The sequence below is a fragment of the Vespula vulgaris genome, chromosome 17 (genome assembly GCF_905475345.1).
Source record: "Vespula vulgaris chromosome 17, iyVesVulg1.1, whole genome shotgun sequence".
In the NCBI taxonomy this organism is placed as follows: domain Eukaryota; kingdom Metazoa; phylum Arthropoda; class Insecta; order Hymenoptera; family Vespidae; genus Vespula; species Vespula vulgaris.
The window spans coordinates 1,969,061-1,983,813 of NC_066602.1; the positions used below are offsets into that span (position 1 = coordinate 1,969,061).

Sequence of the window (14,753 nt, forward strand, 5' to 3'; positions counted from 1 at the left end):
ATCTTATATTCTTGAATTCGAAACTTTAAATTATGGACGACGAGAAAATTTTGCCACCAAAGCGTATCTTGTATCAGGATCATATAACACGGTAAGAGTTGGCACACAAAATCTCCTGACACCTTATATTCTCATATTAAGAATTTTCAATTATGGACAAAGCAAAATCTTTCCCCGTAAATAAATCTTTATATCAGAATTACAAATTACATAAAGAGATGGCACAATTTTTCATCCCACTTGCTAAAAAGTTATGTTCTCCTGTTCTAATTTTCAAATTATGGACAAAGCTAAAATCTTCACAAATCTTTTTCACAAATTTTCAAAAAAATGAAGAAGTAGCACACAAGATCATGTCACTTTCTGATATCTTATATTTTAACATTAAGAATCCCCAGTTATGGACAAAACGAAAATTTCTCCTAAATCAAAAGTTTGTATCAGGATGATATAATGTTTGAAGAGGTAGCATGATTTTTCGTTCTATCTCCTGATAAGTTATATTCCTTATTCAAATTTCAAATTATGGACAAAGTAAAAACTTTTCCTGCAAATTGTGAATTATGTAACAGGATCATGTTTAGTGAAGAGGTGGCACGATTTTTAGTCCCACCTCCTGATAAGTTATATTTCTTATTCTAATTTTCAAATTATGAACAAAGGAAAAGCTTGTCTCGCAAATTGTGAATTTTGTATCAGGATCATGTTTAGTGAAGAGGTGACACACAAAATTATATCAACTGCTGATACCTTATATTCTCCTGTTAAGAATTTCAAATTATGGACAAAGCGAAAATTTTGTTCGTAAATCGAACTTTGTATTAGGAATTAATGATGTGTGCAGAAGTGGCATGATTTCTCGTTCCACCTCCTAGTAAGTTATATTTTCCTGTTCTAATTTTTGAAATTATGGACAAAGCAAAAATTTATCTCGCAAATCGATCTTTGTATTAAAAACAACGATTCTCTTCGGTATATCGAACTTGGTATTAGGAGAATATAATATAAGATCATGTGCCACCTTCTTATTTTTGTTTTCTTCTTACATAATTCAATTTTACAAATTCAACTTTACGGAAAGTTATTCTCGAAAATTGTCTATGGTATTAAGGTAATAGGATGTATGAAGAGGTAACAAAATTCACGTAGACATGTTAAAGTATAACAGAATATTCTTTATCGTTTCCTTCATTATGTTACAATAGTTTGATTATGTTAAAAACGTTATATAGTATGTAATTTTACATAGATTGTAACTATATTAATAATATATAATAATTATAAAAGATTATAAATAATAAACGTCAGTACATTATTATTACACGATAAATTATCTATTCAATAAACAAGCTTTTATATTAAAAGACCAAATCTAAGATTTTTTCTCCTATTAATAATTTTATATATTATTAAATAATGTTCCACAGAATAGGTGTAATAACAATATATAATAACAATAAACATATTATGAATTATAATATCAAAATACTAATAATATATTAAAAATATTTATTCTAAATCGGTATAATTACAATTTCTTCTTTATTCTACAGAACAGATTATCCAAAAAAAAAAAAACAACAAATATAAAAAATCTTTTCGTATAAAATATGTTCTCGATTGTAAGATCGGTCTGCTTTTCCTATAAATATTACTTTATCGAAAGCGAAAATAATTTTCCAACTGAAATGCTGACCTAGGAATAATCTAGTCACATCGTTCATTGGTTTTCATCATCATTTGTTCAGTTCATTGGTTCATTAGTCGATTGATAGTTGAATAGCATATTATAAACATGTTTTCAAATCGTTGGAAACATTCTTCGTTGATTTCAGTTGTTTTGACGTTCACGTTGTTGAAAATTCACTCTGATATTCGATGTCGTTGAAAATAGTTCGTGCTTAAAATATTTAAATATAGATTAATAATTATTATAAAATTGTAATATAAAATTGATATTTCCTAATTATAATGGAAATTGTAATCTCTCTCCCTCTCTCTCTCTCTTTCTCTCTTGAAATATTTAAATATATAATAATAGTTATTTTAAGAGATTTACACACACACACACACACACACACACACACACACACACACACACACATACACACATAGACATACACAATTGAGATTTTAATAATAGTATAATAATTCAGATAAAATCTTAAAATAATTATAAATTCTAATATAATGATAATTGAAGGAGTATTAAAGCATCAAATTTGCAAAGATGTTCTGGTGTCTGGCCAACATGGAGATCCAAAGGTAATCGTACGAGATAAATTTCAAGAGGATGAATGACGTAAGAGAGAAAGAAAGAGAGAGGGAGACTGTAGAAACTTTTGCTCCACTTTCCCTTATTACTCATTTCAGATGGTCATGTTGGAAGAAGAGAAGTGCTTCGTTAAAATTAAAAATACGATTTTCCCTCTTTTTATCGTCGTTTATTATTAACACATTTTTTTAATATACATAATAATATTATTAGCATCTATATATACATATATATATATATATACATATAAATTTTATTTAAAAAATAATTATGATTGTAATAATACACTACAAAAATTACTGTTACTATGTACATATATATATAAAAAAAAAAAAATTGGAGAAATTCAAAGTCAATAAATGGACAAAATTAACAATAATTTAGTAAAACAAAAATGACGAATATAGAAAACATCAAATGACTTAATTTAAAACAAGCAAGATTAATATATTGGAAATAAGAAAATATCATGAATATTACATTTTAACATATTTTTTTATGTGACTATATGAACTCTATATAAACTATACATAGTATATAATATATTATATAAAAAGAAAAAAAAGAAGAATTATATATAAAAATTTGATCAGTGAAGTAATCAATGAGATAATTTATCATCCCTAGTAGTACCAGCTCAGACACTTTACGTCGAGGCTTCCATCGATACGATGCAAAGAGCCGAATAATTGCATTATTCGAGCTTCTCTCTTTTTCTCTCTTAGTATCCCTTTCTCTCTCTCTCTCTCTCTCTCTCTCTCTCTCTTTTCTCTCTTCTCTTTCTCTCTCACATTTACTCCGATGCCACGCGACCCTCCCTAACGTAGTTATCTCCATTAATTCAACGGCACATTGCATCTACTATTACTACTACTATTACTACTAACAACCCTTTCCCCGTTGCATTGCAATCTCGACTGCAGTGGCACATAGTGGAAAATAGCTCGAATTACAAATAACTTTATGCATTTACTCGCATTTACTTTATGCATTTACTCACTTTTATTTTATGCATTTATATGGAGTTTATAATTATATCATGAAATAGCATAAGTTTATTAGTAAACTGATGTCTATCAGTAATGGACTGATTTAAAAACTAAATAATTTTCTAAATAATTTTTCTTCTTTCAAAAATGGATGAATCAACAATAGGTGAACGTTGTAAGAACGTGAAATTACAGTATTAAAAATCCTTCAAATATCCAAAATATCAGCAATAATAAATGTGATATACTCATACTCTTGTAAAAGATTTCAGAGTAAGTCTTCCGATTGGAGATGACACTAAATTTTAGAGATTAAAAGACCGGCCAAAGATCATACAACATGGAGAATTGCTGCAAACCAATCTTAGAATTGTTAACTAAATTAAGAAAGAAAAGAGAGAGAGAGAGAGATAACCGTACGTTAAAAAAAAAAAACTGATGTTATATATGTCATCAATAATTGTAGGTAATCGATTATTAATCGATATTAGGTCAGCCTCCAACGATGTAATCCAAAATGTAAAAAAAATGATTAACAAGGCACATTCATATGAATTGCGCTCCAACAGGTGCCGGGTATCAAATTCACCGGAGCACCTGATGAAGTACAATTAACATGCAGCCTAACTCAGTAGTATTTCCTTCACTTCACTTCACTTCATCATCATCATCATCATCATGATCATTATCATCATCATCATCATCATCATCATCATCATTATCATCATCGTCGTCGTTATCATCATCATCATTATCATCAACTTTTTCTTCTTCTTGTAGTTTAGTGATTCCTTCGAAAGAAATATATCCTTTTGGTCAAGTTGATATTCGTCCTCCGCAACGCGCGCTACTTCAGGTACCTGACTGATTAGAGAACTGGCACAGCCTGAAGTACCAGAGTAGCGCGTGTTGCAAACGACTTGTTTGTTAACGAGAAGATATCTCAGATGTTAACTTTCAACAGACAATCTCTCGAAAGTTTCTATTTGTTGATCCTTCTCTGTATTAGTAGATCCTAAACTTGGATCTAATTATCCCCGACAATCCCTGAAATTCACAAACTATGCAAACTAACAAATAAATAAATTCTTACTCCAATACGTTGGAAAAATTGATTTATTATCAATTAATTTCTTCAAATTTAAAAAGAAAAGATTTTATTTAACGAATCATTATTAATAATAATCGACAAAGATAGATAGATTCAAGTATATATATTTAATCAATATATATATAATTCAAATTATTTATAAAAAAAAAAGAAGTACGTAGAACTTAAAATAGAAGTTTTGCAAATGGCCACAAGTATAAGTACCTCCATCTTGAATGGGCCTCAACAAAGTAATTTCTGTATTCTACGTTGAACAGGAAGTTGAGGATACGTAAAGTGACTACAGTATATCTCTCTATGTATATATGTATGTATGTATATAAAAAAAAGAGAGAGACAGAGAGAAAGAGAGAGAGAGAGAAAGAAAGAAACAACGTTAAGAAACTTCCGCTGGAAGTCCGGCAGGTGAGTCAAGATTACTAAGAAAAGTGTTGCCAACACCTACGCACGAAAATTATATAGATATATACCTACACATATACACACCTACAAACGAAGAGAATCGTATGAAACTTTTAAAGGAGTTTGTCTCCTCCATGAGTCATCGTTAGGAATATAGAAAGAAATAGAAAGGGGAAAGAGAGAGACAATTATATTAATGAATTAATGATTAACAGAAAAGGCAGAGGGATACAAGTATGTGAATACACACACATAGACATAGTTTCTAAAACAATTTAAAAAATGAATTAATCTTTTTCAAAACTATTTAGTCCAGTTATCGTTGTTTCATATTATAAAATTACAAGCTAAGTTATAATTCAAGAATAATTGATTTTTAAAATCATCTAGGAACTTTTGGCATCTTGACATTTTATGTGTGTAGGTATTCTTATGATCAGAGAATGTGTGGGTATTAAAATTACGAAGAGATCTTGATGATGATCTTTCTTTTTTTTTTGTTTTAGATACTCCTTTTTAATCGATAAAAAAAAGTAAAAGAAAATTGAAAATTCGAAAAAGCAAATTAAAAAAGAGAGAGAGAGAGACGAGGAGATAAAAATATCTTCTATGTTATTGTTTATACATTATAGGATATATAAATTGATCATAGAAAAAAAGCTTTGATTATCAATAGTTATTTTAAGATAAGAGAACAGTAATAATCATTATCATGTCCAAATTTTGGATAATTCGTAAAATAATAATAATAATAATAAATAATAATAACAACAACAATAAGCAACATTATAAGTTTTAAATAAATAATGACAACGACGACTAACCATTAATAATACTCTTCTCTTTCTATAGTATACATAAGATGATAAAAATAGAAATAAACATGGCGTCGATAATCCAAATTGAGCAATAATTCATACGATTAAATATAGATAGTGATTAAATATGAACGACTAATTAAATATAAATAATGAAATAAACAACAATGTAAATGTTGAATAAGCAATAAAAAAAAAATGGCTGATCACAAAATTGTAAGTTTCTTTTTATAGATCATATATAATATAGTGGATGAAATTGAAAGAAATAAGAAACATGGGATCGAGAAAAGGTCATTGACTTTCGAAGGATAGACTACTGAAAGTCTATTATTATATTACTATAGGAAGAAGAAGAAGAAGAAGAAGAAGAAGAAGAAGAAGAAGACGAAGAAGAAGTTTAGGAAAGTACTCTGACAAGGGTACCAACGAGTATCAAACGGTTTACCAATAAAACTTAAGGATAGAATTCTGTGTCTTGGCTTTCTTATTTTTAGGTCGTCGCAGTGCGGATTCGGCAGGATGTTAGCTGACGTTTCTGTAAAACGGAAACAAGGTGAGTGTGGGAAGAGTCCAACGAATAAGAAAACCTGCGTATAGAATACTAACAAATATAGGAGTAAATGCTTTCATTTTTCTCTTTTTCTCTCTCTCTCTCTTTTCTTTGGGAACACTATAATTGAAATATGTACCAACTACTGAGGCACAGCTGGCTCGTTCTACTCTATCGAAAGCTTTGAAGAGAGACCACGACTATACTTTGAATACTCTCTCCATCTCCTCGTATTACTTTTCATCCGTACTTCTGTTCACTGCTTATTCTTAAATTAATTCCAATCACGAACCCTATCAAGAATGACGTTTATATCCGGCTTGGATCGAGCCGAAAGGGGTTCGACTCGGTCGGATAAATTGCATGACGAATCTAGCGATGATTATTGATTCGATATAATCGTTTTTCTTATTAAAAAGGATACAAACAAAAAAAAATAAAAGAAAGCAAGAACAACGATTTCACTATGATAGTGTGAAACGTTTAATACTCCCAACAAATTAATTTTATTTTACAATAATATTTGATCACATTCGAGTAAATCTTTTCTTTTTTTTTTTCTTTTGTTTATTTCCTTTCTTTTTTTTTTTTCTTACCAATTATCGATGATAGAAAATCAAATAAATTAATAATCTGAAATATTAAAGTCTATTCGATTAATTAATTGATTGATTAATTTGTTTATTGAAAATGAATCCTTTTTTACCGACCAAACACATCCCATTGTTAAATCGTTAGATTTCACTGTCGCCAATTGAACAAATATAACTACTGGCCGCACCTTTGGAAAGGTGTTGGGTAGGTAGCTACGAAGAAGTAAACTCTTTCTGCGTTAGCTCGTAATCCTGGAATAACACGACGAAGCCTGCACGACGAGAATATATCGCATACCTGACCGTACGTTTTAAGAATTCGCATACATCGCGATCTCCTAACCGCAGACGTATTTTCACAAGAACGCGAAACAGAAAGAAACAAAAAAAAAGAAAAGAATAAAGAAAAAAAAAGGAAGATCTTTCGAGAGAAAATTCTATTAATAGTTGTACTGCTAACCATCGTTCGTTCTATCTCTTTCTATCGTCCTACCACTCCATCGTAACCAACTACTAAATTTGCACTCGGACAATTTCACTGAAATTGCCAAATTTATTTTTCACGTTAACATTAACAATTTTTCAACGATCGATTCCATTTGGAATCGTAAAAAAAAAAGAAAGAAAAAACGAATGAATTATTTGACAAAGTAGAATCCTATATCTTTTGCTCCAAAAAAAAATGAAAGGAAAATTATTCTGAACTTATCTTCGAAGTTTATATTACAAATTTAAACGATTATATTCATTTAAGTCTCTAAGTCTTGATACAGAAATGAATCATTTGGAAGAAGTAGATCTTTATGAGAATTCATAAGTCGTGAGATAAAGTTAGAGAAACTTTGACTATGTACTCTCTCACGCGAACACTCACGTATTGACGACAACGACGAGAATGATGATGATGACAACGACGACGACGACGACGACGACTATGTCATTGCAGTAGTTATACATAGACTAAGTATGATTCGTTGAAAACTAATCGGTCGTTGTCACCGTACAGAAATAGCAATTTCAAAGATACTTTCCAAAGCAACCTACGATCAATCCCACGCAATTATTGGAAAGATCGAACTCGTGCTGGATTGATCTATACGCTAGCGTTACAAAAAATAAAATAAAATCATAATTATGATAATTATAAAGATAATAATAATAATAATAATAATAATAATAATAAATAATTATAATCATTTAAAAGTTTTACCTGAGACACAATTGCAAAAAGAATATTTTAACGATATACAAAAAAAGATATGATCTACTTACCAAAATATCATTTTCAAACGTAATCGAAGAAGACCAGCAGCCATATAACATCATCATCGTCATTATCATAATAATCATTGTCATAATAATCATCATCGTCGTCAGCAATAGCAGCAGAAACAGCATCATTATCATTGTTGTGTCGTAGTCGTCGTCGTCGTCATCCAATAAGAAACAAGTGGCATCGACGAAGAAAGTTAGGTTAGATCTCGTATCACTTCTCTCACTTCTTCAATAAAATATTCGTACAAAACGTTGCATACTGACTACTGAGAATAAAAAATATCTGATAATAGCCAGTAATCAAAAAGAAAGAAAACAACGATAAAAATTCACCACAATCACGAGCTCTCTTTTTTTCTCTTTCTCTAACTTCATTCAAAGAAAAAAAGAAAGAAAGAAAAAAAAAAAAGAGAAAAAGAAAACCCTGAAGAAACCAATCGATCGATGATTCACTATAAAGAAATATGGATTCGCGACACGAATTCGAATGTTCAATCCGGCCTTGAAACTTTTTTTTTTTTTTCGTTAACACGCTGCGATTCTCTTTTTAATTTTATATTTAATTTTTATCTTTTTCTCTCTCTCTTTCTTTCACGTGTTAACCCGGCAACGACGCGGGTGAGTCGAACTGAATCGTCCTTGAACGATCCTCGAGAAGGTTCAACGGTAATGTGGTGGTAGTAGTAGCAGTAGTAGTAATAGTAGTAGTGTAGTAGTAGTGTAGTAGTGTAGTAGCTTGCAGCAGCAACACGGAAAGCCGTAAACGAAATGAAACTCGAGGATAGACGCTGAAGTCTTCTCGGAGCAAAGGAACGTTTGCTTGTGTGCGCCGTCGAAGCTGATGCTGATGGTGATGGTGGTGGTGGTAGTAGTGGTGGTGGTGGTGGTGGTGGTGGTGGTGGTGGTGGTGGTGGTGGTGGTGGTGGTAGTGGTGGTGGTGGTGGTGGTGGTGGAGGTGATGGTGGAGGTGGTAGTGATAGCAAAGAAGGGAGGGATGGTGGGGACCAGCCGGCGCCACTGAACCAAGGACGGTACCCATGGACGATTGTTCTCCGATCTCACGAATTTCAAGGACGTCTGCGCCAAACTAGCTTTCGAGGAAAGGAGAGCTACGAATTCCCTTTCTCTGTCTCTTTTTCTATCTTTCTTCTTTTTATTCGTCTTCTCCTTTTTTTTTTCTTTCTTTCTTTTTCTTTTTCCATCCACCTTCAAATATATCGAGAAAGAGAGAAAGAGAGAAAAATATTACTGATTCCATCGTGTATATCACCGTACCATCATTTATTTCCCATTCGCTTAGTCCAATCTCCAAATACCGTGCGTCTTCTTGGAAGACTGCAAGAGTTCCTTGAATCAGAGGAACGTGGAACGAGAAACGTTAAAAATGGCAGAGAGAAAGAATGTGCGAAACATCGCGCTACTCTTCGTGTTAGATATTTACGAATATAATCTTTGCTTTTTTTTTCTTTTTCTTTTTCTTTTTCTTTTTCTTCTGGATCTTTCTTTCTTCGACGTTTTCGATCGATATACGTATATATGTAATATATTTGCGAAGTAAAGATTTGAGAAATAAAAAAGAGAATTGCCTTGAAAAGAGATTGATATTATTTCTATACAGCGACACGTCAATTTATGATCATTATCGTACGCCGTAGTAAAGTAATTCAAAAATTGTGTGTCCTTTTTTCTTTTGAAATAATATGTTCGTCAGACATTTTTTTAATAACTAACTAAGTAAATAAATAAATAAATAAATAAACAAATATATATATGATGATGATGATGATGATGATGACATACATATATGCGATTGTTTCGTAAGACTGATAAAAAGCAAAAGGTTTTCAAAATGTGAGACAGTGATTAAGATAACAAGAAAAATAAAAAAGAAGTATAATATAAATTACAAAGAAATATGTGTAGGTAATATCAAAAATAAGAATAGATCATCTCGGTGATCCTACTTATTCCTTTTATTTTTTTCCTTAGAAGAATTCATTAAATTTGAAAGAGCATATAGGTCTAGAGAAGGTTACAACACACTTGATAAGAGAAAAGAGCTACTAGTTTTTTCGCGAATGAAAGATGGCGAATCATGAATTCTCTCTCAGTCGATATATATCTATCTCCATCCTCTACCTAACCTCTAATTTCGTTGGATATAATCTTATAAAGACAGCAGACAGTCAGAAAGAGAGAGAAAGAGAGAGAGAGAGAGAGAGAGAGGGAAAAAGAAAGGAAAAAGTACTCTCGGTCTTTTGCGAAATCAAACGGATCGTTAAGATTCACTCGGTAATTGGATATTCTTGATAAGGTCGTTCTATTTGAAACGATATACTACTGCGACGACGACGACAACGACAACGACGAGGATTGCTGTGGGCTTGGCTTCGTGAGTTACGCTTGTGGAAGAGGATCGAGAAGACACCATCGTTTGGTTGTTAGTTCTATCGAGTGTACTTATTCATTCTTGATTAACGATTTCCTCTTGTTCGATTCTCGTTTTACGTTAATGAGATTAATAAAAAGAATCTCTTTGACTTCTCGAATCAATATGTAATAGAACGCTTTGTGAAATGAGAGAAAGAGAAAGAGAATGTCTTAATGATCGCTAGGAAAATCTACAGGGTGAGTCAACTCGAATTGATCATTGAATAAATCGATCAAACATCGAGTATCGTTTATATAACAGAGTTAAGAATCAAAAAAAGCTCTCTTAGGTAATCTTAAGAATCAATTACTCTATTTCGAGACTCTATAAATTTATTTTTCTTTTTCAAATTGTTAAACTACAAAACTTTTGGATCATTCCGCGTTTTAGCTTACAAATGTTTCATCTAAATTAGGAAATGAGTTTGTAGATGGACGAATCATAATGACAAAGGATGGGATAACTGGATCCACTGAAAATTGTTTGTGGTTGACGCATCGAACAAATCAACAAATCATTAATCTACATAGTATTTTTCGTTCATCATCTCCATATAATACTCTTCTCCTTTTCCTCTTTGTATATATGTACACATGAGCCGCGAAACCACGAACCATCGATGGCGAATACAGAAAGAGAGAAAGAGAAAGAGAGACAGAGGCATACACATACACAGAATAGAAGAGAAAGCCATGAAAGTACGCCGAGATTGAGATACAGGGGCTGAAATGTTAACCGCAGAATGGAAGACCACAATTTATGAAAGCAGCTAATATATACGGCGGAAGTTCGATCAAAGGGGTTAAGATAGGTTGATAAAGTTAACACTACTTTCGTATATAAACTAAATCTTAGTGGCAACTTGTTCTCTATCAATTAACTATACATACATATATGTACTATTATACATATATACATACAAACGATTATCTTTCATTTTATCATCATATATGTATAATAAATGTTACAATATGTCCCAATAATCAAATATTATAGATCAAGATAAACCATAATTCAATATTTACAATAATAACATATTACTTATATGTAACAACAAAAATAACGTACTGAAAGAAATCCAATTTATCTAGTAACGCGCGCGCGCGCGCGCGAAAGAGAGAGAGAGAGGAGAGAGGGGGGAGATAGAGTGTAAGGCGCGCGCGCGTGTGCAAGGCGCAGCAGACAGGGGCGGGGCACGTCGAGGAGGGCCCCGCACCGAGGATGGGGAGGGGGGCGCCTAGCAACAGGCCTGCCGGCAGTCAGGCAGAGAGCACAGTGTGATTAAATAAAACTGGCGTCGGGCACGGCGACCCACCAGGCGTTGACATCAGGCGTGCACGCACGCACGACGGCACGCACGTACACACACATACACACACGTACGCATAATATACGTACATACATACATCATGCGCGAAAGAACACGACCGACAGACCGACCGACCGACCGACCGACCGACCAACGTGCACACGCCTGCGTGCGTGCGTACGTGCTCGATCTCTCGCGCGCGCTTCTGCGCAAGAAAAGTGCACGGTGTTCTCGTCGTCGCTGTCGTCGTCGTTTCGCTGCGAACGTGTTACGAACCGGCGAATTCTCAACCCACATGATGATGATGATATATTATTGTGGACTGAACACACTACACTAACTTTAGTTCTATTTTTTCTTCTACGAGAATATATTCGTCGTATGAGAACTACTATACACTACTACACTACTATGGCTTCTCTCTTCTTTTATATATGCGTGTAGGTGTGTATTATTGTCTCCTTGTGTGACATACGAAATTTGCATGCAAAGCCAATGAACCCATAGGAGGGGGGAGAATCTTTAGATCTTCAGAAGTTGAGAAATAATCTTTTTTTTTTTTTAGAAATAAAGGAACTTTGAAAGAATTTGAGAATCACTGTTAATTTTTCATAATTTTTTGATATCCGGTACGAGAAAAAACATCTGTGGATCAATCGAGGAAAAGAGGAGATTCGAACCTACAATACAATTCGAAGAGTGGGGGAATCGGATCCTGCATTCCATAAGCTGGGTCCCCTTAGCTACCACGGCTATCTATCTTCTTATAGAAACAATGCTTACTTAGCCTTTTTATGTTGTATAATGTATATTCTATATTGTATAATGTATAAAAATTTTAATAATATTAAAGAATATACATCTATGTATGTATATAATTAATAATTACTATAATATATATATATATATAAATAAAATTCTGAGGGGAATAGATGAAAGAAAAAAAGTGAAGACGGATATAACACGATAAAATGCTGGACTGACTGGTACGTTGCTTGTTTGCGATCGTTGTGTCCCGCGAGTAACGCGAACTCTTGTTATCATTCGAAGTATACATTAGCTGGCTCTACCGTTCCTCGTAGATAATTACCAGTCAATATTCGGTGTTGAATTACGAGTAGAAGTTATATTCTAACATGGCTCTAAAAGATATATATATATACACACATACATATATATATATATATATAGAGAGAGAGAGAGAAACAATATTACAAAGGAATAAAAAAAATATACCATTTGTAAGTTTGATAGAATATATAGCACAAGATCAAATCTTTTTAGCTGATTTTTAAAAATAAATCATTCGTTTTATCGTGACATTTTAGACACGTAATCTTGATATAAGAAATTAGAACTAAAAAAAAAAAGGTCACGAAAAGGGAGCAATTGATTTTTAATGTCACCTAGAAAACTTTTGATCCATCCTGTAGGCGATTTAATTATAGATAACGATTAATATATCGATTAGTGGTTATATGTTTCGAAGTGTGTCCTATTTAGAAAAGTTCTATATACTTTATCTAGGTAGACAACTGACTCTAAGTTAAGTTAACCATCAAGTTATATATAATATTGTCGAGGAGAGAAAGCGTAAGAAAAGATTATGAGCAAACGAAAAAGTTTACGAACTCTCTCTCTCTCTCTCTTTCTCTCTTGGGGTCGAGCTTGATTTAAAACTTCTTACTTCTCTCTGAAAGTTATGATCATGAAGGACAAGACAAACTTTTCCCTTATGCTCGTAGTACACGCATAAGTACACTTCTGGTTTGATATAATTCGATGAACTATGTGAGTGAAGTACTTAAAAATTAATTCTACTGAACTGTGGCAAACGACGAAGTAAAAGGATGAAAGATAATTCCTACAAATTTATTACTCTTTTCGAAATATCTATTATTTTCTTTTTGTCAAATTGCAAAACTGATGATAAAGCTCGATGATATAAGAATATTTAAACTAGAAAAGGAATTTTTTTAATTTATAATTAGTCTATAATTTTAATTCATTCGTTCGAAATTTCTGACGAAATATAAATCAATTAATTGTACCACACTATATATATATATGTGTGTGTATATATATATATACATACATATATATACATTTATTGTTGAGAAAAACAATGTGTCAGAGTAACACGTTCATTTGTGAGAATCTAATCGATCGAAGATGACACCGCATGAAAACATTCGATGTGTGTTATCCGAGGAAAGACGATATTCCTACTAACGTTGCAAGTTAACATAAGTTTCTTATCGGGGGCAAAAAAAGACGAGTATGTTTCTAATTATCTTTCTTTGATTATTCGCATAAACGGAGGGGGAAGATGTATGTGTGTATGTGTGTGTGTACACGCACAATATACAGTGTTATGTGTGTGCGCGCGCGCATTATATATATATGTGTATGTACATATGTGTATATATATATATGTATTTGAAAATTGAGCAAGGTGAACGATGTCAAAGAAGATGAAGATAAAAATAGAAACAAGAAAGCATACAATGTGCCTTTACACGATCTGAACAAAAATTTCCGAATCGAAAAAGTTCTTAGCTTTGTAATTGAACGATCTAAAGAAAGACGAGAAACAAACCTACAAACTTAAAAAAATTAACTTAAAAAATTTCGAAGAAAAAAGAGCAACTGATTTTTATAGATCACTTAGGATCTTAAAAAACTTTTTAGCAGCTTATCCTCTATCTCAATTTCTTTCTTTAACATTTTCTAAGCTAAAACTCTAAGAAGAAACTTCGACTCTTTACATAGTTACATACACGAAGTTTTCGCTTTCTGAGAATTAAAATGGCGAAAGCAAGAGAGACTGCTGGCATAACAAATGATGAACAAACGAGGAAGACAGAGACAGACACATAGAGAGAGAGAGAGAGAGAGAGAGAGGTAGGGAGGGGAGAGAGAGAGAGAGAGTGGGAGGGAGAGAAAGAAAGATAGAAAGAGAGAGAAAGAAGACTATTTGTTGGAAGCGTTAAACCA

The 14,753-nt window shown here is 32.4% G+C and overlaps 2 long non-coding RNA genes across 2 annotated transcripts; one reads left to right on the forward strand and one right to left on the reverse strand.

The window, feature by feature from the left end:
* Positions 1-7,637: 7,637 nt before the first annotated feature.
* Positions 7,638-9,989, reverse strand: LOC127069937 (uncharacterized). The gene is made up of 2 exons (XR_007783792.1): positions 8,014-9,989; positions 7,638-7,841 (listed from the first exon to the last, which is right to left on the reverse strand). It is a non-coding gene; the product is annotated as an uncharacterized LOC127069937 (long non-coding RNA).
* Positions 9,990-10,544: 555 nt separating this feature from the next.
* Positions 10,545-11,157, forward strand: LOC127069947 (uncharacterized). The gene is made up of 2 exons (XR_007783801.1): positions 10,545-10,644; positions 10,863-11,157. It is a non-coding gene; the product is annotated as an uncharacterized LOC127069947 (long non-coding RNA).
* The last annotated feature ends 3,596 nt before the right edge of the window (positions 11,158-14,753 follow it).